The sequence below is a fragment of the Musa acuminata genome, chromosome BXJ1-1, assembly GCF_036884655.1.
Source record: "Musa acuminata AAA Group cultivar baxijiao chromosome BXJ1-1, Cavendish_Baxijiao_AAA, whole genome shotgun sequence".
In the NCBI taxonomy this organism is placed as follows: domain Eukaryota; kingdom Viridiplantae; phylum Streptophyta; class Magnoliopsida; order Zingiberales; family Musaceae; genus Musa; species Musa acuminata.
In genome coordinates, this window is record NC_088327.1 from 39102381 (window position 1) to 39129130 (window position 26750).

Consider the following 26750-nt stretch of genomic DNA (forward strand, 5'->3'; position numbering starts at 1 on the left):
AAAGCTCGAAGACTGAGCTTGGTGGTTGCATCGCCTGGCAGAGCTCGGAACTTGAGCTCAGGCGGTGCAACCTCTTGGCTGGGGCGGTTGCACCTCCCAGCCGTGCAGCCCTGGCGGTTGCACCTCCTGGCTGGGGCGGTTGCACCTCTCAACCCCCACAGCCCAGGCGGTTGCACCTCCTGGCTGGGGCGGTTGCACCTCCCAACCCTGGCGGTGGCACCTCCAGGCTTGAGAGGTTGCACCTCTCAACCCTGGCGGTGGCACCTCCAGGCTGGAGAGGTGGCACCTCTTCACTATTCCAGCTCACTTGGTTTGGCTCCAAACTTGGTCCAAACCAGTCCGAACTTGGGCCTAATTGGCCCCTACTTGGGTTATAGGATTAACACCTATTCCTAACCCTAATTAACGTGCTAACTATGAATTTAAAGATATTTTCTAAGCTATTACAAAGTCCGCAAGTCAAGACTTCTTCTAGCGAGCTTCCGGCAAACTTCCGGCGGTCTTCCGATGAACTCTCGGAAACCATTCTGCGGACTCCCGGCAAGCTCCTAGACTTCACGATTTGTTCTTAGCGAGTTCCAACGAGCTTCTTCGGCAAGCTCCGATCTTTCTCGGCGAGCTCCGCGAACTCCCAACGAATCTTCGGACTTCCGTCGAACTCTCGAACTCGCAACAAATCCATCGCGCTTGACTCCGACACTTTGTTTCGCTTTATGTCTTCATCGTTATCATAGTTAATCCTGCACAACAAAACAAAACTTCAATCGAGACAATTAATCCTAAGCAATTAACCAAGTTGTCCGACATATCATTGGTCCCTCGACGCTTCGTCCGATTCTTCGGCGCATCGTCCTCTCGTGCAGCCTATTGCCCAATCGGCCAGTTGACTCCGCAACTCCGATATCCTTGGCACAATACCCGCTCTTCTTGGCCCGATGCCCGAGTTCACGGCCCGAAGCCTTCTGTCGATACGTCGACCGATCCACCGGCCCGACGTCCAATCTTCTGACATGTTCCTTCGGCACAACATGATTTTCCTGCTTTAATTGTCTCATCCTGATCGAAGCATCCTGCGTCACTCAAAACGCAGATTAAATCATAAACATATATCAAGTAGTTTCATCATCAAAATACGAGATTCAACACTTCCATGAGAGCAAGGGATTAATGACTTTCATGGAAGTCCCGCCTCTACGGTACCATGGCGCTGCCATGCCCATAGCCCTACTATCCGTTGCCTCGCATCTGCATCCATTTCTTCACGATCAGTAGATATGTCTATGTGGCACTCCTCCGAGTCCACCTCCATTCTAACTAATGCTTGATTTTGGGTAGCTAAGTCCCTCTGGACTCGTCGTCGCTTCCTCGCCCCTTTCGACCCTCTGTTTTAACACCTCTGTGTTCTCCAAGCAGCTTCCTTTGGTCGATGGAAAGATAGACTGCAACTCCCATGCATGGCCTCTGCCATCACGTTGTAGGATTTGCACCGATTCTGTTCTCCTTAGCTTCCTTGGTAGCAACGTTCGCTTACTCGACCTTGTCCTCTGATTTGCCGGGCTCCGTTAAGCGAATATGGGCTCTGGAGTAGTCCAGCTCTCCAACTGCTTCGATCATACCTCTGCATTATCAAGTCCCTCCCATGGGACTCACTGGTATTTGCATTAGAACTTTTTCCTTGGTGTAACACAGCCCCCATATGCTGATGACCAAGGCTTTCATCCGATGCAAAATTTGATACACACACGGAAGATCCGCCTCTGCGGTACCATGACCTTTACTCCTTGAATCCATAGCCCTTCTTGCCGTCGTGTTGTTCACCGAAGTGGAGCTTCCAGTAGCTCCCGATCATACCTCCGTATGATCTAGTTCCTCACGGGACTATGTCGTGTGTATCGCATTGTCACAAACTATTCCACCACGATTCGCTGCACCATGTCGTCTCCTGGTGACATCTCCATTGCATTCTGATCCTTGTGGGATGAACTCGAATTGTGATCCCTCCATGTGTGGCCTTTGCCAATACATCGTAGGGTCTCCTTCAACTTTGATTTTGTTCGCTCCTTTGGCAATCGACCTTCATCCACCCACTCTTGGGTCGCACCTAGATGAAGCACTGCTCTAGGATAGTCCGTCGCCTAGTAGCTCCCGAAGTCTATCGACTTCGCTGAAAATGGTGCACCATTGTCTGGATCCTGGGCCTCTACCCCTACCAGCACAATCTCCGCTGCGCACCGCTTCCTTTATGACAACTTGAATGGCAACACTGTGGCATATTCTTCAAGAGTACCCGCCTCCGCGTCCTCTTGCCCTGTGCCAAGTTTTTCTGAACCCAACTTCGCCTCCGCAAGTTGAGTCGTCTTAGTTCCTCTAACAAATGCTTCTCCGAGAGAAGGTGCATGTGCCCAGAAGCTCCCTTCATCTTTGGCACCATGCAAGATGAGTCCGCTCCGTCAGAATGAAGGACCCATGGAACAACATGATCTTGCTCTTGTCTCTGCAAGAGTTCATGTCCTTAACCTCTGTCCAAGGAAAGCACTATGCCTTCGCTCCATGCTCCATCTTCTACGCCGGCTCCCTTCATGCGGCTTGGGTACTTTGACAAGTTACACCCAAGTTGCTTCGCTTCTCGTTTTTGCATTGAGTTGATGGTGGCCCTTGTGCCCACCATTCCACGGGTCAGCCCTCTCTTGAGTCCGATATCTATATCGACTTCAAGTGTGCCTTTATTTGTGTTGCTTTGAGTTGCTCCCCTACTTGATCTCGCAATGCATCCACCAATGCATTCTCTCAAGCGAGATCATGCGACGACTCCTCGCCGCTTGCTCGGTCCATTAAGCTTCGTGGAGTTGTTGTTTATTGAGGTACTCTTCCTCAACATGTGCAGTCTGTTGCACATGATTCTCCCTCTGGAGAGCCGAGAATTATCCCTCTTGGATATCTATCCCATTGGAGCAACATCTCTCTTCGTTTCGGAGACCACCATCCCCTTGGACTACTCCGATTTGCTGAACAAACTACGCATTGTTCTGCCTCCTGCAAACGCACTTGCTAGATTGCGACTCCACGTCGATACAGCCCCCGCTGCACCACTCAAGGCCTAGCAACATGCTGAACTCGCTGCATAATTCAGCCTCCTACGGACGTATCCTTCACATGCCGAAGAGAAAGTTTCAATGCTCCATGGCGCCGAGTTTCAATCGCCTTGGGATGGCCACGAACATTCCATCGTCCGCATACAAGCCCTTGCATGAGAACCGAATTCTTTGAGTTAGCAATTCTCCTCACCTCTGTGAGCTTTGCACAACTCTTTCGGTCGTTGAGCAATTCATTCCACCTTGCATGGTCTCATCCTTTACCAAGCGCCTCGCTTGCCTTGAGCACCATCAAGTATAGTTGTCAACGTTGAGCCGTAGCTCAAACTAAGCCATCCTAACCTTTGTGTGCTCTGTATTCTTCCCAGCTTGCTTGTCCTCGTGGTGCCTCTTGCACAAAGGGTTGGCTATTCGTCTGAATGTCACTCTCAGATGCCCGCTCTTCCGAGCGACTCCATTTTCCTACATCTCCATGCTCGTTTTCCCCCAAACGATCGTGTGTGTGCTGACTGCCCTCAACGCAGCCCCGCTAGGTCCCTCACGTTTGCATGCCAAGTGTTTCTATGAGTGCTTGTCCCACTCTGATACTATGTGTCACGGACTTAGCTGGTTTTGCCTAAGTCGTGCGGCACCCTTGCGTGTCCGTCCGCAAAAGTCAGCTTCCCCGAAGCCTCCCATGGTCCCTTAGGACCTACAAACGAGAAAACGGGTTAGAGAAAACGCCTCACTCGGGATCCACAAGCAAACATTTCCGAAAACACTTCATAGACAATGCAAATTACAAACAGACTTTACAAGCTCTGAACAGTTGCATAACAAAGGGTCAAAAGTTCGACTACTCAACAACAACAGCGTAGAACAACTGGGAGCCAAGAGGTCTATTGCAGTTGGAGCAGAAGATTGAAGACTTAGCAAATGTGATAAGTTACAGTGTCGGCAAAGGCTTCGACTATGACGTTGAAGGAATGGGTGGGGGAGAATGTTACGGACAAACTTCTAAACAGGATGTTTGATGTAATGCTTATGTATGTTTGTGTCTTTTGTTTTGTTAATGCTTTGCATAGTATGTAGAGGGACGGTCGAAGGTTTAACAACCCCAGTTTAGTTGGGATTGGTGGCTGTTTTATGTTTGTAAATAAAGGTTGTGTCATGTGGACGGATACGCAAGGGTGCCGCATGACTTAGGCAAAACCAGCTAAGTCCGTGACAATAGTGATCAATTTGGCTGGTCGACAGTAACACTGTAGCAGCGTACAGTAACACTGTAGCAATGTACAGTGCTCGGTACACGTGAGTGTACCGCTCGGTACACCTGGGTGTACCGAGTGGTATACCGTACCATACCGGTACCGAGCCCGGGTCGAAACGCCGGTATGGTACGGTACGACGAACCTTGGTACATAACTTTTAGATGCAACTGATCCTTTGTTTATAGAAATTGGAAAGGCATTTATGGAACAACAACTTAAAGGTATACTTTATATTCGTATCTTGATTTGTGGGATAGAAATATGGATGTTAGTCATCGATAATCTCAATAGTATAGACTTTTAGGGCCTTGTAAGCTTTAAAAAATTGCACCATGTAATTCTTTGCACTTGAATTAGGTTTGCGATGCTCTGTTTATCAGCATCATCATTTTTTTCATTTAGCAAAGCCTATATTTTTCTGTGTCAGTATCAATACTGTCAGAAAAATCTTCCATTTAAATAGCGTTTTAGTATGAATTCTGAAATATACACATTTGGTGTTAAGGAACTTCTCCTTTGTAGTTTTATCTAAAGATCAGCGTAAAATAAATGCTTTATCTTGACAGAATTAGTGTGGGGCTATCGCACCAATTCCATAAGGCTTTTTTATCGTGGTTCTAATCACATTATTTTTATATATTAGGGAGATTATCAATACGATTTAAAAGTAGGTATTCACTAATCTATTTTGGCAGCGAGTAATTGGCACATCCTGGCATCTTATTGGCTTAAATAAGGTTTTTTTAATTTGTGCAACTGAGACGTTGTTTTCTTGGTTTGCTTGTTCTTTTGTTGGGTTGACTTGGTGTTGGTGATATTTTTTAGCTTACTCTTCATGTTGCTCTTTTACGTGAACTATTTCTTCCAGATTTGGCTGGATCTCTTTTTCCTATTCCATCTCATAAATGAAAGAGAAGTAGTCATTCACTTTTATTAAAAAAATGTAAATTAGCAACTGTCAATGATTTAATATCTTTTCTGGTATACTTGCTTTTTCTTTTTCGTAAGCGTTGCATCCACCAACTGTCATATTTTAATGTTTTCTGAGAAATTATGTACCCTTTCATGTCATCACAGAAGATAATATTATAATCCATAAATTGATTAAATTTAATTGTGACCTTCCTCCAGTAATGCAACAAATTACTCATTTAAGATTTGAAACAATGTTCACTTATTCTGCAGAATATGGCAGGAGAAGTCACATATACAATTGGTACATTTCTCTTTCCATCTTCTGAGAAACCTTTATTCATGCTGCTAGTAATTTCTTATATATGCAAGCTCTTATGTTAATTCCAAGGACTGAGCATATCCATGGGTAATGCAGATACTGCTAATACAATTCTCATAATCAAGCCTTACTAACAAAGAAAATATAACATAGCACAAATATTCCTACCGGAGAACTTAGTGTTAGCTCTTCAACAGCAGAAGTGGTCCTTTTCTTTACCAGGTGTTCTTTGTCTTCGTAACTTAATTTGATGTTATTCTTCTCATATATAAATATAAATAAAAATATATATATATATATACAAGGATTGAAATTTCGTATCGTACCAGAATTTCGAGATTTGCTCGATATGGTATGGTACTATATACCGAGCAGTATATTTCGATATATCGCTCGGTATATATATATATATATATATATATATATATTGTGACGTCGCCTCTCTTGGGCAGCGTCGTCGCTTCTCTTGGGCAGTATATTTCGATATATCGCTCGGTACCGTACAGTATATATATACTGTACGGTACTATATACCGAGCAGTATAAAAAAAAGTTTTGCGACGTCGCCTCTCTTGGGCAGCGTCGCAGAAAAAAAAAAAAAAAATTTTGCGACGTTGCCGAGGTGACGTCGTAGAAAAAAAAAAATTTCGCTAAGGTTTCACCTCGCTTTGCCTCGCGATGCCGATACTCTTCTCCCCGTGCGCGGATGAGAAGTCACCGTAGACGAGGATAGCGACGTTGATCTCAGATTCTCCTTTTTTTTCTTGTTTTTCCTATTTCTTTCTTCCCCTTTTGCCTCTTCTTCTCCCTCTTTCTTCTCCCTCGGTCACCGTCGACTCCCTCTTTCTTCTCCCTTGGTCACCGTGGATGATAATAGCCTTAATCGACACTACCGCTTGGTAGCGGATGGTCCGTGTACCGCTGTGTTGATGGACCGGTACATACCGCCCAGTACGGGCGGTATCATTCGGTGTTACAAACCTTATATATATATATATATGTGTGTGTATATGTATATATCTATATGTGTATATGTATATATATACACATATATCTCTGTATATATATGTATATGCATATATATACATATATACATATCGTGGGTTATGAGGTTGCATCTTTTTCCTGGATCCCTAAAACAGTCAGATTCTACAAAAAGAAATTAGGCTTTTCTTTTTCATATATACATATACATATACATGTATGTGTATATATGTATATATATTTATATATATATGTATATATATGTATATACGTATATACATATATATACATATATACATATATACATATACATGTATATGTATATGTATATATGTATATATATGTATATATGTATATGTATATATGTATATGTGTATATGTATATAGATACATATAATACATTTACACATATACATATATACATATATATATAAATATATATATATACATACATACATATAAATATACGTATATATGTGTGTGTGTATATATATATATATTATATGCAAGGTTCGTAATTTCGTACTGTACTAGAGTATCGAGTTCAGGTCGGTACAGTATGTTATGTTTATACATGTATACACCTATATACATATATACATATATATATACAAATATATATATATATATACACATATATATACATATATATTTATATTTGTGTGTATATATATACATATTAATATGTATATATGTGTGTGTGTGTGTGTATATATGTATGCACATACATATATATTTACATATATATACATATACATAAACACACACACACACACATATATATATATATATATATGTACATATATATATATATATGTACATATATATATATATATGTACATAAATATATATATATGTACATAAATATATATATATGTACATAAACATATATATATATATATGTATATATGTATTTATATATATGTGTATGTGTATATATATATATATGTGTATGTGTATATATATATTTATATGTATATGTATATATATATGTATATATATGTATATATATATATATATGTATGTACATATACATACATATAACATATCTGTCAATATAAATCACATTAATATATGTATGTGTATACACATACTTATACATACATACACTCACTTATATATCAATATAAATCACATTGATATATGTGATGAGTTATTTTTATGTAACCAAAGATGTTCTTGTTTGCGATATGAGTTGTAACCGACATTAGGGTGATCAAATTTATGTAACCAATCTTTTATAGATATAGAAAATTTCAAGGTCTTCAATTTCAAATAATTCCACCCAGTACGATCGGTACGTACCGGTTCATCAACAGACCGGTACACGGATCGCCCGTTACTAGGGAGAAGAGAGAGGCAATGTCGCCCCGCCTCTAATGTAACTAATGCGGGGCAACGTCGCCCCGCCTAGGGAGAAGAGAGAGGCAATATCATCGAATTTTTATTTTGTTATATATATATACACACACGCACACATCGAACGGTATATCACTCGGTATACAGTGTCGTACCGTACCGAGTGAATTTCGAAACTCCGGTACGGTACGATATTTCAATATTTGAAAATTTTAGTAAGAAGCATAGGAGCATACATTATGTAACCAATCATTTTACATATAAAGGCTATCGGTGCTTTGTCATCATTTGATTTAAACTTAGTAGCTCTATTATAGATTCTCCTTTTGTCATTTTCATGAATAATTAATTACAATTGTAATGCATTATCTTTTCATTTGTTGCATGAAATAACAATTACAATTGTTTATTGTACTTACTTTCATATGCTTATTTTATAGTTTTTATTGTTCTTTTATCAAAATGTCTAGTTTTAAGAGGGAAAAAAATGCTCCTAGAAATCAATCAAATATTTGAAGAGTATGCTATAAAACTTGAAAACAATAGAAGTAAAATCATATGTAACTTATGTGAAAAAACCATCTTAGTTGGGATATGGTACAAGCAATGTTCGTTGTATCGATCTGTACTAGTGTATCGATCATGCGTCGATATGGTACGTACCGAGGCATATTAACGTATTATATGGTATGCAAGATTCATAATTTCGTACCGTATCGGAGTATCGAGCTCAGCTCGATACGGTACAATACGGTATAATGAGTGGTATGTTATGGTATACCGCTCGATATATATATATATATATATATATATATATATATATATATATATATATATGTGTGTGTATATATATATATATGTGTGTGTGTGTATATATATATATATATATACATACATACATATATAAAAAGTAATTTCTTGCTCGTGTGGGTAGAAGAAACCGAGGTTTCCTTGTCCCCGTGAAAAAAAGGGTGACGAGGCGATGTCGCCGCGTCATCGCCTCGTTTCTTCTGCCCACGTGGGGAGAATAAATGTCGCCTCCACGATGCTCGGTTTCTTCTCCCCACGATGTCGTTGAGGCTTTTTCTCCTCGCACGGATGAGGAGTTATTGCCGATGATGCCGATGCCTCATCACCTTAAATGAGGAGGAGGTGACATCTCATCTACGGTGTCCGACGAGGGAGGGCGGCGATGGATCGGGATCTCATCGAGGGAGAGCGGCATCAGATCTCTAGGTTCTCCCTTTTCTTCTCCCCCTTCTTTCTTCTACCTCGGCTAATACCACTCGATAGCAGGCAGCGACGGTCGAAATCGATCGTCATTGACCGATTTAGGGTGGTAGCAGAAACAACCCCAATCGACGATATTGGCTGGTAACGGTTGGTCTACGTACCAGTACGTACCACCCGGTACGGGTGGTATTATTCAAAATTAAAATCCTTGATGGTATGTATGGTACATGTATTGATACTCTAGTGATGCACGAGTACTGGTGCCAAGATCCGTATTGATATCATCGCTATGACCCTCGTATTCATCATAAAACTGTTCCTACGTAGCATGTATGTATTCTTCCTATTCCTTGGCTTTTTTTTGAATTGTATCATTGCTTACCTATTGTAGCTTATTTTTAAATAATTAACGGATCTTTGTTGAAATCTTTTTGCATTTTACAATATTGGGATAACTATAGGTCAAATGTTGCTTCAATCGAGTGATTCCTCTATCCCGACCAGTGTAGTCACAATGTTCGCACCGCCAATGATGACAGTTGTTGTCCAAACAGTAGGCATGATCCTAAGCATTATCATATACTTATTCCTTTGGTGTTATGTTCTTATAAAAATTTATTAAATTAACAAGCTACGATTAGCCCTAATTTCCATCGAATTTAAAATAACAAGCTGTGATTATTTGTAATGAATCTCACCTTGCCATTATAAATATGTTAATCATCTTAATATTGGATTAAATACATAAAATTGACCCAATATTGGTTAAATTACAATGAAATCATTATTAAATCTACTAATCACAACATTAAAAAACCTAATTACTCCTTAATTAACCATCTTTTACCATCTTCCCTTAAGGATAACTTGCTTTCCATTAATAAAAAACTTCATAATTAGTTTAGAAAAGTTCCAAGAAACATCACCCAAGGTTGATAGCTACTCAATTCCAAGCACCACTTTATAGTTTTCTATGGGTAGTAAAAAGAAATCCACAAGCAATTCTTGGCCCTACAAAGTCAGTTTTATCTTTGAGCACTTGCTATCATAAGTTAAAATCCGTCCATCAGCGACCTTGATATCAAATTTGGCACAACGTTCGATGTGGTAAGTGTTGAATCTCGGATTTTGATGATGAAGTCAATTGTCATTTGTTATCTAATCTATGTGTTGAGATAAGTGTGCAGGATTAACTACGATAAGAGTAAGACAAGCAGCACGTGTTGCGCCGGAGTCAAGATCATGATCACATTGGGAGTTCGAGAGTTCGACGGAAGTTCGGACGGTCGTCGGAGGTTCAGCGAGAACAGATCCGAGAAGTCCAGAAGCTTGCCAAGCGAAGCTCGTCAGAACTCGCCAAGTGGATCGTCGCAAAGTCCAGGAGTATGCCGGATGTCCGCAGAAGGATCACCGAGGGTTTATCGGATGATCGACGGAAGTTCGCCGGAAACTCGTCGGAAGAAGCGATTGACGCATCGGAGCAAGTTGCAGAAGTTGTCTTAGAGTTAATCGTAGTTAGCACGATAATTAAGCTTGAAAATGGGAGGTGATCCCATTAGCTTAATCTTGGGGAAATTGGGCCCCTGAAAAGATTCAAATTGGGCCGAATGGAGCGAACCATTCGGACCCTGATTGCACCAGGAGGTGCAACCGCCCCAGCCAGGCAGTGCAACCGCCCAGGCCATGTCTTCCAGCGAGACTGGGCGGTGCAACCGCCCCAGCCAAGAGGTGCAACCGCCCAGGGCTCAGTCTCCAAGCGAGACTGGGCGGTGCAACCTCCTCTGTCAAGAGGTAGCACCGCCAGAGCTCAAGTTTCGAGCTCTGCCAAGAGGTGCAACCACCGAGCTCGGTCTTCAAGCTCTGGCAGAGAGGTGCAACCTCTTTGGACAGGTGATGCATCGCCTGAGCTCGGTCTTCGAGCTCTGGTAGAGAGGTGCAACCACCTCTGGCAGAGAGGTGCAACCACCTCTGGCAGAGAGGTGCATCAGCCTGAGCTCAGTTTCGAGCTCTGCCAGGTGATGCAACCACCGAGCTCAGACTTCGAGCTCTGCCAGGTGATGCAACCACCAAGCTCAGACTTCGAGCTCTGCCAGGCGATGCAACCACTGAGCTCAGTCTTCGAGCTCTGGCAGAGAGGTGCAATCGCCTGAGCTCAGTCTTCGAGCTCTGCCAGGCGGTGCCACCTCTCCAGTCAAGAGGTGCAACCGCCTGATCCCGGAATTCCGGGATTTGATCGTTTTGAGCTCCAAATTTGAATTGGGTTGGGGCCTATAAATACCCTACCCATTCAACACTGAAAGGATACAGATCCACACCGAATTCTTGATCTTTTCAGTGATTCTAAGAGCTCAAATTTGTGTAAAGTCCTAAAGTTCTCCTCCTTCTGTTCCTTAAGTCTTGAGTTGTAAAGAGAGGAGAGAAAGGATCTGTAAAGGTTGTCTCCTAAGCGTGTCAAAAGGAGAGAAACTGTAAAAGGGCAGTTAGCCTTCGCCCATTGAAGGAAGGCAGCTAGTTGACATCGGTGACCTCGTCGGAGGAGGAAGCCAAAAGTGGAGTAGGTCAAGACTGACCGAACCACTCTAAATCTCTAGTTTGCTTTTACCTTGAGCACTTTATCATTACTGCAAACCTCCTACATTGCTACTGCCCTCTGCGCCTTTACGAACGAGTTTCCAAGCTCTGATCTTTCAGAATCTGCATTCAAACGTAAATCGTGTTTTCGTACGATCTTCACACTGCAGTTTACGCTTACATTCGGATTCCATTTATAACTGCAAATTGCTTTCTACGTAAAACGCTTTTTAAGGTTCAAAACTGCTTTTAGACGCAAAACTACATTTAGACGTAAAATTACGTTTAGACGTAAAACTGCGTTTAGACGCAAAACTGCGTTTAGACGTAAAATTGCGTTTAGACGTAAAACTGTGTTTAGACGCAAAACTGCGTTTAGACGCAAAACTGCGTTTAGACGCAAAACTGCGTTTAGACGTAAAACTGCGTTTTGACGTAAAACTGCGTTTGAACGTAAAACTGCGTTTAAGACGTAAAACTGTGTTTAGACGCAAACTGCGCTTAGACGCAAACTGCGCTTAGATGCAAAACTGCGCTTAGACGCAAACTGCACTGTGATTCTGCTTTTATATCGAAATCATTTTTTATCGGACAAACGCAGCTTTAGCTTTTAAATTGCTGTAAGATTTCCGCTGCACTAATTCACCCCCCCCCCCTCTTAGTGCTCTCGATCCTAACAATTGGTATCAGAGCAAGGTTAACTCTCTAAAGGATTAAAACCCAAGAGAGATGGCTTACGCCGGAAACCAAGAGGGGCACTCTATTACACGTCCACCCATGTTCAGTGGAACGGACTACACCTACTGGAAGACCCGAATGAGGATCTTTCTTATTTCTATGGATTTTGAACTGTGGAACCTTGTTGAAAATGGATTTTCAAAATCTTCTCTTCCAATGATCGATTGGAACGATTTGGAGAAGAAGGCTTTCGCTCTTAATGCAAAGGCTATGAATGCCTTATTTTGCGCACTTGATAAAAACGAGTTTAATCGTGTTTCAACTTGCGAAACTGCATTTGATATTTGGCACACACTTGAAGTGACCCACGAGGGCACAAGTAGAGTGAAAGAGTCAAAAATCAATCTGTTGCTGCATTCTTTTGAACTTTTCCGAATGAAACCGAGTGAAACCATTGGCGACATGTTTACCCGTTTCACGGATGTCGTCAACGGTCTAAAAGGACTCGGAAAAAGTTTTTCGGATTTTGAACTCGTAAATAAAATACTAAGATCCCTTCCTAAAAGTTGGGATCCTAAAGTCACTGCCATTCAAGAGGCAAAAGATCTGCGCAACTTCCCTCTTGAAGAACTAATCGGGTCATTAATGACCTACGAAATGACTTGCAAAGCTCATGAAGAGCAAGAAGACATCCTTCCAAAGAACAGGAAGGATATGGCACTTAAAACTTCTGAATGCCACTTGAGAGAAAACTCAAGTGATGAGGACTGTGATGATGACTTGGCACTTTTGACAAGAAAGTTTAAGAAATTCTTCAAAAGAAACAAGTTTAAAAACGATGTGAAAAATAAACTTGAACCCAAGAAGGACCAAGTGATCTGCTACGAATGTAAAAAGCCGGGACACTACAAGAATGATTGTCCCCAAGTCAAAAGAAGAACATCAAAGAAGAAGGCTCTTCAAGCAACATGGGATGACTCGAGCGCATCTGAAGAAGAGGAGTCCAACACCGAGCAAGTTGCTCATTACGCCTTAATGGCCATCGGAGAAGAGGTAACGGATTTATTAGATGCTGATTTATCTTTCGATGAATTATTAAATGCCTTCAATGACTTATTTGACGAATGCAAGAGTATAAGTAGAAAATATAAATTGCTGAAAAAGATGCATGATAGTCTTACTTGTGAGTTTGATAAGTTAAAAGTCGAACATCATGATAGTTTAAATTCTTGTATCAAATGTCATGATCTAGAAACTATGCAAAAAGAAAACCTGCTACTCAAGGACACCTTGAAGAAATTCGAGGTTGGTAGCAAGTCATTAAACATGATCCTTGCAAACAAGGGTCACATTCCCAAAAGAAGTGGGATTGGATTTGTGAGGAGTCCTCACCGAAATCCAACTACCTTTGTAAAAGGCCCCATCTTACATGTTAGAAGCAAATGCAACTTTTGTTGCAAGTTTGGTCACAAGACACATTATTGTCCATTCAGGAAATTGAGTCCAAACAAATTGATATGGGTTCCTAAAGGAACCATGACAAATTCTATGCAACATGATAAAAAATGTAGATCTATTTGTGAGGAACCCAAAAGCAAATGGGTACCTAAACATCATCCTTTCTTGTAGAAAACTAAACCATCGCAAGCTAGGAGCAAGAGATGGTACCTTGACAGTGGATGCTCAAGGCATATGACCGGAGATTCATCCCAATTCTCTAAGCTCTCTAGCATAAACGAAGGATATGTCACCTTCGGAGACAACAACAAGGGTAAAATCATTGGCAAAGGAACCATAGGTAACAAATCCAACTTTTCTATTGAAGATGTTTTGCTGGTTGATGGTCTAAAACATAATCTTCTAAGCATTAGTCAATTATGTGATAAAGGATATATCATCAAATTTGAATCTAATGCTTGCGTCATAGAAAAACCTCACAAAAACATATCCATGATTGCATTAAAACAAAATAACGTATACACTATTGACATCGATGATTTATGTAATGAAACATGTTTTTCTGCTTTAAATGAGAATGCTTGGATATGGCACAGAAGATTAGGTCATGCTAGCATGAAGCTAATCACTCAAATATCATCCAAAGAACTTGTAAGAGGAATTCCTCATATCAAGTTCATCAAAGATAATGTATGTGATGCCTGCCAATTAGGTAAACAAATTAAGAGTAGCTTCAAATCTAAAAATCAAGTAAGCACCTCTAGGCCCTTACAATTGATCCATATGGACTTGTTCGGACCCATCTCCACATCAAGCCTAGGAGGTAGCAAATACGCTTTCGTCATCATAGATGACTATAGCAGATTCACATGGACCTACTTTTTAGAACAGAAAAGTGAATGCCTTAGATCTTTTACCAAGTTTTGCAAACTCGTTCAGAATGAGAAAGGTTCTATGATTTCGTCAATTAGAAGTGATCATGGTGGTGAATTTCAAAACCATGATTTCCAAGAATTTTGTGAACTCAATGGATACAACCATAATTTCTCTACTCCTAGAAACCCTCAACAAAATGGAGTTGTAGAAAGAAAAAATCGAAATTTACAAGAAATGGCAAGAACCATGTTGAATGAACATAACCTACCCAAATATTTTTGGGCCGAAGCCGTAAATACTGCATGCTATATCTTAAATAGAGTTCTAGTGAGACCTCTACTAACCAAAACTCCCTATGAGTTATGGAACAATAAAAAACCCAACGTTTCATATTTCAAAGTCTTTGGGTGTAAGTGTTTTATCTTGAATGAAAAAGACAACTTAGGAAAATTTGATGCTAAATCCGATGAAGGAATCTTTCTTGGTTATTCTACAGTTTCTAAAGCCTTTCGTATCTTTAATAAAAGAACTCTAATTATTGAAGAATCCATTCATGTTGTTTTCAATGAGACTTCTGAAATCACGAAAAATGATCTTGACGATGATGTTAATTTTGACTCTTTAAATTTAAACGAGACCCCGTCTCCAACTAGCAACTTGGATGCATCCACTTCTCAGATTTCCTTACCCAAGGATTGGAAGTATATAGATGCTCATCCTAAGGAGCTAATCTTAGGAGACACATCAAAGGGAGTTCAAACACGATCTTCTCTTAAAACCTTTTGTGCAAATGCCGCCTTTCTCTCCCAAATTGAACCCAAATGCGTTGATGAAGCCATGAAAGATGATTCATGGATTATCGCAATGCAAGATGAATTAAATCAATTTGAGAGAAATGAAGTGTGGAAGCTTGTTCCTAGACCAAATGATCATCTAGTTATTGGTACTAAATGGGTCTTCAGAAACAAGCAAAATGAAAATGGTATCGTGGTTAGAAACAAGGCGAGACTAGTGGCCAAAGGTTTCAACCAAGAAGAAGGTATCGATTACGAAGAAACCTTCGCTCCTGTGGCACGATTGGAAGCCATAAGGATGCTCCTTGCCTACGCTAGCAGTAATAATTTTAAGTTGTTTCAAATGGATGTTAAAAGCGCCTTTCTTAATGGCTTTATTTCCGAAGAAGTCTATGTTGAACAACCTCCTGGATTTGAAAATAATAGTCTCCCTAATCATGTGTTTAGATTAACTAAAGCTCTCTATGGTTTAAAACAAGCTCCTAGGGCTTGGTATGAGAGACTTAGTTCTTTTCTTATTGAAAATAATTTCATAAAAGGCAAGGTTGATACTACATTATTCATCAAGAACTTTAAAAACAATTTTCTCATTGTTCAAGTTTATGTTGATGATATTATCTTTGGTTCTACAAATGAATCTCTTTGTGAATCCTTTGCGAAAACTATGAGTCGTGAATTCGAAATGAGTCTAATGGGAGAATTAACATTCTTCTTAGGCCTACAAATCAAACAACTAAGCAATGGCATCTTTATTAGTCAAACCAAATATGCTGTGAGTTTGCTAAAGAAGTTCAAAATGAATAATTCAAAAGCCATTGACACTCCTATGAGCACCTCCACTAAGTTGGAAATTGATGAGAATGGAGAAAGCTTCGATCAAAAAACCTATAGGGGTATGATAGGAAGTTTACTTTACCTCACTGCCACCAGACCAGACATCATGTTCAGTGTAGGACTTTGTGCTAGATTTCAATCAGACCCTAAGATATCTCATCTCAAAGCAGTCAAAAGAATACTTAGATATCTTAATGGAACTACCAATCTAGGATTATGGTACCCAAAATCAGAAAATTTTGAATTAACAGCTTATGCTGATGCGGACTTCGCTGGCTGTAGACTAGACAGAAAAAGCACATCAGGATCATGTCAATTTTTAGGACATGCCCTTGTATCCTGGTCATCTAAGAAACAAAACTCGGTTGCTCTATCAACAACCGAAGCTGAATACATTGCAGCAAGTGCATGCTGTGCACAAGTTGTATGGATGAAAAACACTTTAGAAGATTACAAAGTGAATCTTAAAGATATTCCCATTAAATGTGATAACACGAGTGCAATATGCTTAACTAAAAATCCTATACAACACTCAAGAACAAAACACATTGATATTAGACATCACTTTATACGAGATCATGTCACTAATCATGATGTAACCATAGAGTTTATTGATACCAAACATCAACTAGCTGATATCTTTACAAAACCCCTATGTGAAGAACAATTTGATTACATAAGAAGAGAATTAGGAATGTTGATGTGTCCGAATACTTAAACTAGTTAAAATTATTTTTCGGATGTTATTCCTATTACATGCCTTGATAACGCTTGATCAAATAATATGTTGCAAATTATGTGACAAATATTTTTAACCAAATGCATGTAAGAAGTTCATTTTTCGGTTTGTATGCTAAAAATGGGATATTCCTGTACACTCTTATGAAAATTTTTTGAAAAATGACTTTCCTCCTTCAAGCAACAAACAATAAAGAGATATTCAAAGAATTATATGTGTCATGACTTCCTTTATGTGCTTGATAATGCTATCATGCTTTTTGTTGATGACAAAGGGGGAGAAACATATGAATTGATAAACACTATGTCATAGCTGAACTGCCATAATCATGTCTATGTCATAGTTGCAAATACTTGAGTGATGCTATAAACAATGTTATAGTTATGCCATCCTTGCATCACCAAGAGATATGTGAACATGCGCTATAGTTTGCATCATGTCTTGATTTGATATTCTATACTGTGAAGAAAATGCAAACTTGCTAGAAAATCTCAAATGTGTGCATCATGTCAAAAGTCCTTCGTAGCTTTATATGATTACATGATGAATAGTTACAAACACTATCATACAAACTTAATGATGTATGTCATGCCTTGACATCATTCTTGAAGAGATACATCATGATGGGCATCATGATGGGAGCATTGATAAGTTTAACTGAACTAACTTATCAATACGTCACTTGAATTCTTAGGTCTTGAATTCAAGGTTGACTTATCTCAACTAAGGCATATAGATAGGGGGAGTTAAGGACAACTCTATCAATTGATTGTCATCATCAAAAAGGGGGAGATTGTTGAATCTCGGATTTTGATGATGAAGTCAATTGTCATTTGTTATCTAATCTATGTGTTGAGATAAGTGTGCAGGATTAACTACGATGAGAGTAAGACAAGCAGCAGGTGTTGCGCCGGAGTCAAGATCATGATCACATTGGGAGTTCGAGAGTTCGACGGAAGTTCGGACGGTCGTCGGAGGTTCAGCGAGAACAGATCCGAGAAGTCCAGAAGCTTGCCAAGCGAAGCTTGCCAAGCGAAGCTCGTCGGAACTCACCAAGTGGATCGTCGCAAAGTCCAGGAGTATGCCGGATGTCCGCAGAAGGATCACCGAGGGTTTATCGGATGATCGACGGAAGTTCGCCGGAAACTCGCCGGAAGAAGCGATTGACGCATCGGAGCAAGCTGCAGAAGTTGTCTTAGAGTTAATCGTAGTTAGCACGATGATTAAGCTTGAAAATGGGAGGTGATCCCATTAGCTTAATCTTGGGGCAATTGGGCCCCTGAAAAGATTCAAATTGGGCCGAATGGAGCGAACCATTCGGACCCTGATTGCACCAGGAGGTGCAACCGCCCCAGCCAGGCGGTGCAACCGCCCAGGCCATGTCTTCCAGCGAGACTGGGCGGTGCAACCGCCCCAGCCAAGAGGTGCAACCGCCCAGGGCTCAGTCTCCAAGCGAGACTGGGCGGTGCAACCTCCTCTGTCAAGAGGTAGCACCGCCAGAGCTCAAGTTTCGAGCTCTACCAAGAGGTGCAACCACCGAGCTCGGTCTTCAAGCTCTGGCAGAGAGGTGCAACCTCTTTGGACAGGTGATGCATCGCCTAAGCTCGGTCTTCGAGCTCTGGCAGAGAGGTGCAACCACCTCTGGCAGAGAGGTGCATCAGCCTGAGCTCAGTTTCGAGCTCTGCCAGGTGATGCAACCACCGAGCTCAGACTTCGAGCTCTGCCAGGTGATGCAACCACCAAGCTCAGACTTCGAGCTCTGCCAGGCGATGCAACCACTGAGCTCAGTCTTCGAGCTCTGGCAGAGAGGTGCAATCGCCTGAGCTCAGTCTTCGAGCTCTGCCAGGCGGTGCCACCTCTCCAGTCAAGAGGTGCAACCGCCTGATCCCGGAATTCCGGGATTTGATCGTTTTGAGCTCCAAATTTGAATTGGGTTGGGGCTTATAAATACCCTACCCATTCAACACTGAAAGGATACAGATCCACACCGAATTCTTGATCTTTTCAGTGATTCTAAGAGCTCAAATTTGTGTAAAGTCCTAAAGTTCTCCTCCTTCTGTTCCTTAAGTCTTGAGTTGTAAAGAGAGGAGAGAAAGGATCTGTAAAGGTTGTCTCCTAAGCGTGTCAAAAGGAGAGAAACTGTAAAAGGGCAGTTAGCCTTCGCCCATTGAAGGAAGGCAGCTAGTTGACGTCGGTGACCTCGTCGGAGGAGGAAGCCAAAAGTGGAGTAGGTCAAGACTGACCGAACCACTCTAAATCTCTAGTTTGCTTTTACCTTGAGCACTTTATCATTACTGCAAACCTCCTACATTGCTACTGCCCTCTGCGCCTTTACGAACGAGTTTCCAAGCTCTGATCTTTCAGAATCTGCATTCAAACGTAAATCGTGTTTTCGTACGATCTTCACACTGCAGTTTACGCTTACATTCGGATTCCATTTATAACTGCAAATTGCTTTCTACGTAAAACGCTTTTTAAGGTTCAAAACTGCTTTTAGACGCAAAACTACATTTAGACGTAAAGTTACGTTTAGACGTAAAACTGCGTTTAGACGCAAAACTGCGTTTAGACGTAAAACTGCGTTTAGACGTAAAACTACGTTTAGACGTAAAACTGCGTTTAGACGCAAAACTGCGTTTAGACGTAAAACTGCGTTTAGACGTAAAACTGCGTTTTGACGTAAAACTGCGTTTGAACGTAAAACTGCGTTTAAGACGTAAAACTACGTTTAGACGCAAACTGCGCTTAGACGCAAACTGCGCTTAGACGCAAACTGCGCTTAGATGCAAAACTGCGCTTAGACGCAAACTGCACTGTGATTCTGCTTTTATATCGAAATCATTTTTTATCGGACGAACGCAGCTTTAGCTTTTAAATTGCTGTAAGATTTCCGCTGCACTAATTCACCCCCCCCCCCCTCTTAGTGCTCTCGATCCTAACAGTAAGCTAATTGGGCTGCAACTTTTCTGTCCATAAAATTATTAATGCTACCCGTATCAATCAAAATAGTGACATGCTGATGCTTCAAAGTTCCTCCGATTTTCATAATTTGTGGGTTAGCGTAGCCAGCCAATGTATGCACTATATGTGTGATGGCTTCAATATATTCATTAGTTTCCACACTTCATGATCGGAGTCCAACTCTTCTACTTTCGGTTCCTCCTCGATCGGCTCAATCATCAGAACTTTTCCCTATTTGCATCGGTGCTCCTTACTCCACTTTTTATTGCAATGGCAGCACAAACCCTTCGCTGATCTTTCTTTGAGTTCTTCTCGGGTTAGTTTGGGAGTGATAGGATTTTGACTAGGAGTAGATAGGGTGGGCTGCTTGCTGATCACCTGTTTATTGACACATCTGTTTCGACGTTATTCCATGCTGATTTTTTCCTCATGTAGGCATGCAAATGAAATCGCAGCTATCATGGTGTGGAGTTGACCAGTCTTAACTTCACACCGAATCTCTGGATTAAGCCCTTCAATAAATGTACCCAAAAGTTGTTGTTCTGACTAATCTCTAGCTTGATTTGACAATCTTTTAAATCTGCTCTGATATTCCAACACTGTAGAAGTTTGATGAATTTTGGTGAGTTGCCCATCAACATTCTCATATTCCGATGGGCCAAAGCGAACAAGAAGTCCTCTTTTGAACTGCTCCCACAAAGGAACTTTGTGACAAGTTTCATACCAATCGTACCACTGGATTGCATCTCCATCCAACTAGATTGAGGCAATTTTTACCTTGGATTCTTCTGGGGTCCTATGAAAACGAAAAAAAAATTTCGCCCTAGAGATCCAACTAGTCGGATCCCTATCTTCCCATCATGGAAATTCTACTTTAATGCGTGGGTAGTGTGTGTCACAATCTTGGGGCCGTTTTTCTATATCTCCAAATCTGTTCAAAGTAGAACTTGAGCTCCCATCTTGTCGAAACCCACTAAAGTGATCCAATAAGCTCTTTTTGAAATCGTGAAGGGTTTCTTGTAGCCGATTCTAAATTCTAGTTTCCAACGCTTCCATTTGTGTTTTTACTGAGGTATCGATAGCCATTGCGTAAGACTGCAAATCGATAATCTCTAGTTCTTGTTTCTAATGTCTGGTCAAGGGCATCAGCAATATAGATGTGAATCTATCGAGGAAGCTAACGCTAAGGGCAGTGCTGCGGTCACTGCGAGGAGGAAGAGTTGCAACCTTGTGTTTCTGTCGCTGCGGGAGATGAGAGCACCGGGGCTGAAAGGCGACGATTACGATTGTTGTGACCCAAGGAAGCGATCGTTGAACAGTTGTGTTGAGGCTATGGTGATGGCAACTAGCAACTACAACAGCGAAGGCAGAACAAGAGGGAGGCGGCGTTGAAGCGACCGGGGTTGAGGCTATAGTGGTGGCAATCGGTGGCTGCGGCAATGATGCAGAGCAAGGGGGTTGAGGCTGCGGTGGAGAAGAGGAATTAGTGGCAGTCGTCGCTGGTCGGGAAGTAGCGACAATGATGCAGAGAAGGTTGGCTGCGACAATGATACAAAGAAAGGGGTCGGTGTCCCCTCAGTCATCCTAGCGTGGAAGAGGCTCTTGGATATCTCATATCGCTGAGTCCTTCCTTGTTCCTCAAATAGTTTACGGACATATAGGAGAATAGATCTGGCATCTATATATATATATATATAATATAAAGTGATAATGAAAAAATATAATAAGCAAAAAGACTGCGTGTCAAGTCACACGTGCCATCACTCACGTGATTGGCTTGTATGTTTGTAGCCGTCATACAACACCCTTCTTTCATAATGCCAAGGCCTTCTCAACAGCAAATAACAAGCGTCGATTGGAGCAACATCACACCATACTTCGTCTTTATAATACTTGCCAATAGAAAATTAAACTAAACATCTTTTATTTACCTTGATATCATTTCCTTTTTGCAACCAACATAATTGGTACGGATGTGGATGAGGGATTGTGTCCAACTTTAGCTTCTACACCTTCTCCAAAGATAGCACATTCTCAAAGTAGCCGTTGTTGATGATCACCAAGCACACCTTGCCAAGTAACCTCTTCCTCATCTTCATTATATTTTACCTTCAAACTCTGGAATATCCAATCTTGGGTTGTATTTGTTCTGCCACTCGTTTTGGACACCATGTCTTGCACGGAATCTTCTCGACTCCCTTGGATGAGGAGGTGTATTATCATCAGAAGTAAATTCATGGACATCATTTTCATGCTGGTTGTGTTTACTTTGAAGTTCTTCGATTATTTCTTTTTTTTCTTGTAGACTACGCAACAATCTTCGTAGCTACAGCCTCAATGACTCAACATCATCTTCATGGCAACCACCTTCACCAACTATATCTTTTCCATTCCGCCTTGCATTATCTCTAACCTTTAGCTCTGATACCAAACTGATACCGGGGGTGATGCAGAATAGGGGGATAAAGCAGAATAGATTTTGATAGAAAACCGATAGTAGAGCTATATTTGCTTGAATGAGTATTTTGATTAGAAAAGTCACTGTAGATGAGGAACGAACTCTCGAAGAAAAGTCGCAGTACAGTTGTATTTGCTAGAATGAGTGTTTTGGATAGAAAAGGAACGAACTCACGATAAAACTTAAATAAGATCGAAAAATAGCTCACCACCAAGTTAAAATCACAAAGGGATATAGAAAGTTCACCACCCTAAGGATTATAAACGAGATTATAGAACTGAAATAAAAAACTCAACACTCAAGGATGCATCCAAGAGATGCAGTTTTTGTGAGTACTCCAAGAGAGCTTCTGCCATAATATTATCAGTTTTAAAAGTCCTTTCTAAGCTCTAAACACCAAAATAAGTACTAGTGCATGAAACAACCATTCATGCATAAGGAATTTCAAAATTAAGTGTTTTACCACTACAAACCAACTCCTTAATTGCATTCCTTGGTCATGAATAAAAGCACCATGAAACAGCTTTATCTTTATGCAGGGAATATGCTGATGAGCTGTCATATTTGAGTGAGCTGAGTTTAAGATTATGAGGCAACATTGATGGCTTAAAGAAATACCATTTCATCAGTTAGGTCCATATGATCAGGTTGTAGCAAATTAGATAATCCCGTGTTAATGTTCGATTGGTTTTTTATGTACTATCTCGAAAATTTAAAATATTGGCCATTTCCAACATATTAGCTTCATGGAAGTTGTTTAAGCTTGGTTTTGCAAAAAAAATGTGACGGTTATAAAGTTTGCGCAAAGTCGAGGTTCGATCAGTTTTTTGTGCAGCGTCTCGATTTATTTGAAATATTGACCATTCCAAACATATTAGCTCTAGGGAAGTTATTTAAGCTGGGTTTTGCCAAAAGATATGATGGTGATCAGGTTTGCAAAGAGTCAAGGTTCGATAGGTTTTTTGCCCTTCCTCTCAAAAATTTAAAATATTGACCATTCCTAATATATTTGCCTTCGGGAAGTCGTATATGCTGGGCTTCGTAAAAATACGTGGTAGTCATAAATTTTACACAAAGTCATGGTTTGATAGGTTCTTTGTTAACAATCTCAAAAATTCAAAAAATTAATCATTCCCAATGTATTTGCCCCAGGGAAGTCCTATGAGAATGGTTTCACGGAAAAACATGACGGTCATAAAGATTGCGTAAAGTCGTGGTTCAATCGGTATTTTACGCACCATCTCCAAATTATAAAATATTGACCATTCCTAACATATTAGCCTTAAGGAAGTTGTATAAGCTTGGTTTTGCAAAAAAAATGTGAAGGTTATAAACTTTGCGCAAAGTTGAGGTTCGAATGATTTTTTTCGCACCATCTCGAAAAGTTAAAATATTGACCATTCCCAACATATTAGCTCAAGAAAATTTGTACAAGCCAAGTAGGTAGCCCTAGGGAGAAGCAACCATTACCCCTGCCCTAAGTCGCCCGCGCACTAGCCATTGAGGGCACGGGAGCATGTGCTGCCCGTGAGGTGCCCTTGCCCTTAGTCGCTTCTCGTCGCTTATCGTAAGGGTCGCCTCCCGGCCTTTTCTCTAGCAGAGAACTATCGATCATTGGGATATTAGCCCTGGGGAAGTTGTATAAGCCTGGATTCGTGAAAAAAATATGACCGTCAGAAAGTTTCTGCAAAGTCGAGGTTCGATTGATTTTTTGTACACCATCTCGAATATTTAAAATATTGACCATTCCCAACATATTTGCCCAAAGGAATTTGTATAAGCTTAGTTTCGCAAAAAAAAAAAACTGTCATAAAGATTGCGCAAAGTTGAGATTCGATTGTTTTCTTACGGACCCTCTAAAAAATTTACAATATTGACCATTCCTCATATATTAGCTTTCGAGAAGTTGTATAAGCTTACTTTCGTAAGAAAACATGGTCGTCATAAAGTTTGTGCAAAGTCGGGGTTTGATCGGTTTTTTGCATAGTCTCAAAAATTCAAAAAATTGATCATTATCAACTTATTTGCCGTAGCGAAGTCGTTTGTGCATGGTTTCACAAAAAAATATGTAAGTCATAAAATTTGCGCAAAGTCAAGGTTCAATTGGTTTTCTGCTCCCCATCTCAAAAATTCAAAATGTTGACCATTCCCAGCATATTAGCATTATGGAAGTTGTATGAGCCTAGTTTCGCAAAAAAACATTACGATCATAAAGTGTGTGCACAGTCGAGGTTCGGTAAGTTTTTTTAGCTCCACCTCAAAAATTCAAAATATTGATTATGCATAATGTATTAGACTTATGGAAGTTGTATAAGTCAGTTTTCACGCACCATCTTGAAAATTCAAAATATTAACCATTCTCAACATATTAGCCCTAAGGAAGTTGTATAAGCTTGGTTTTAGAGACATACTTATAGTCATAAATTTTGCGTAAAGTTGATGTTGGATCGGTTTTCTACGCACCGTCTCGAAAATTCAAAAAATTGATCATTCCAAACATATTTGTCCATGAGCTGTCGTACGAGCATAGTTTAAAAAAAAAATGTGGTAGTTATTAAGTGTTTGCAATGTCGAGATTCGATCGGTTTTTTACGCACCATCTTAAAAATTCAAAAAATTGATCACTCCAAACATATTTTCCCTACGGTAGTCTGTATAAGCATAGTTTTGGAAAAATCGTGACAGTCATAAACTTTGCGAAAAATCGAAGTTCGATTGGTTTTTTGCACACCATCTCGAAAATTCAAATTATTGACCATTCCCAACATATTAGCTCCATGGAAGTTGTTTAAGCTTGATTTTGCAAAAAAATGTGACGGTTATAAAGTTTGCGCAAAGTCAAGGTTCGATCAGTTTTTTGTGCACCATCTTGAATATTTGAAATATTGACCATTCCAAACATATTAGCTGTAGGGAAGTTGTTTAAACTGGGTTTTGCAAAGCTTCAAGGTTCGATCGATTTTTTGTGCTCCCTCTAAAAAATTTAAAATATTGACCATTCCCAATATATTTGCCTTCGTGAAGTCGTATAAGTTGGGCTTCGTAAAAAAACGTGGCAGTCATGAATTTTGCGCAAAGCCAAGGTTTGATAAGTTCTTTGTCCACCATCTCAAAAATTCAAAAAATTAATCATTCCCAACATATTTGCCCTAGGAAAGTCCTATGAGAATAGTTTCACGAAAAATCATGACGGTCATAAAGATTACGTAAAGTCGAGGTTCAATCTATTTTTTATGCACCGTCTCCAAATTTTATTAACCATTCCCAACATATTAGCCTTAGGGAAGTTGTATAAGCCTAGTTTCACAAAAAAAATTTGACAGTTATAAAGTTTGCGCAAAGTTGAGGTTCGAATGATTTTTTGCGCACCATCTCGAAACGTCAAAATATTGACCATTCCCAACATATTAGCCCAAGAAAATTTGTTCGAGCCAAGTAGGTAGCCCTAGGGAGAGGCAATTGTCGCCCCTGCCCCAATTCGCCCTTGCACTCGCCATTGAGGATACCGGAGTGCGTGTTGCTCGCGAATATTAGCCCTAGGGAAGTTATATAAGCCTGGATGCATGAAAAAAATATGACGGTCATAAAGTTTTTGCAAAGTCAAGGTTCAATTGGTTTTTTGTGCACTATCTCAAAAATTTAAAATATTGACCATTCCCAACACATTTGCCCAAGGGAAGTTGTATAAGTTTAGTTTCGCAAAAAAAAATGATGGTCATATAGATTGCCCAAAGTTGAGATTCGATTGTTTTCTTACGGACCTTCTCAAAAATTTACAAAATTGACCATTGCCCATATATTAGCTTTCGGAAAGTTTTATAAGCTTAGTTTCGTAAGAAAACATGGCCGTCATAAAGTTTGTGCAAAGTCGGGGTTTGATCAATTTTTTGTGCAGTCTTGAAAATTCAAATAATTAATCATCATCAACTTATTTGCCCTGGCGAAGTCATTTGTGCATAGTTTCACAAAAAATAATTAATCATTGGGATATTAGCCCTAGGAAAGTTGTATAAGCCTAGATTCACAAAAAAAATATGACGGTCATAAAGTTTCTGCAACGTCGAGGTTCGATTGGATTTTTGTACATATTTGCCTAAGGGAAGTTGTATAAGCTTAGTTTCGTAAAAACAAATGACGGTCATAAAGATTGCCCAAAGCCGAGATTCAATTGTTTTTGGAGGACCATCTCAAAAAATTACAATATTGACCATTACCCATATATTAGCTTT

General features: G+C 40.3%; 1 long non-coding RNA gene and 1 pseudogene across 1 annotated transcript in view; both read left to right on the forward strand.

Moving 5' to 3' along the window:
• The window catches only part of LOC135679642 (alpha-N-acetylglucosaminidase-like), an 86610-nt pseudogene that overhangs the window by 23038 nt on the left and 36822 nt on the right, over nucleotides 1–26750 (forward strand).
• The window catches only part of LOC135678705 (uncharacterized), a 54485-nt gene continuing 32223 nt past the window's right edge, over nucleotides 4489–26750 (forward strand). The window contains exons 1-2 of the long non-coding RNA XR_010515055.1: nucleotides 4489–4563; nucleotides 5528–5558. This is a non-coding gene — a long non-coding RNA (uncharacterized LOC135678705). The remainder of the gene's footprint in view (nucleotides 4564–5527; nucleotides 5559–26750) is intronic.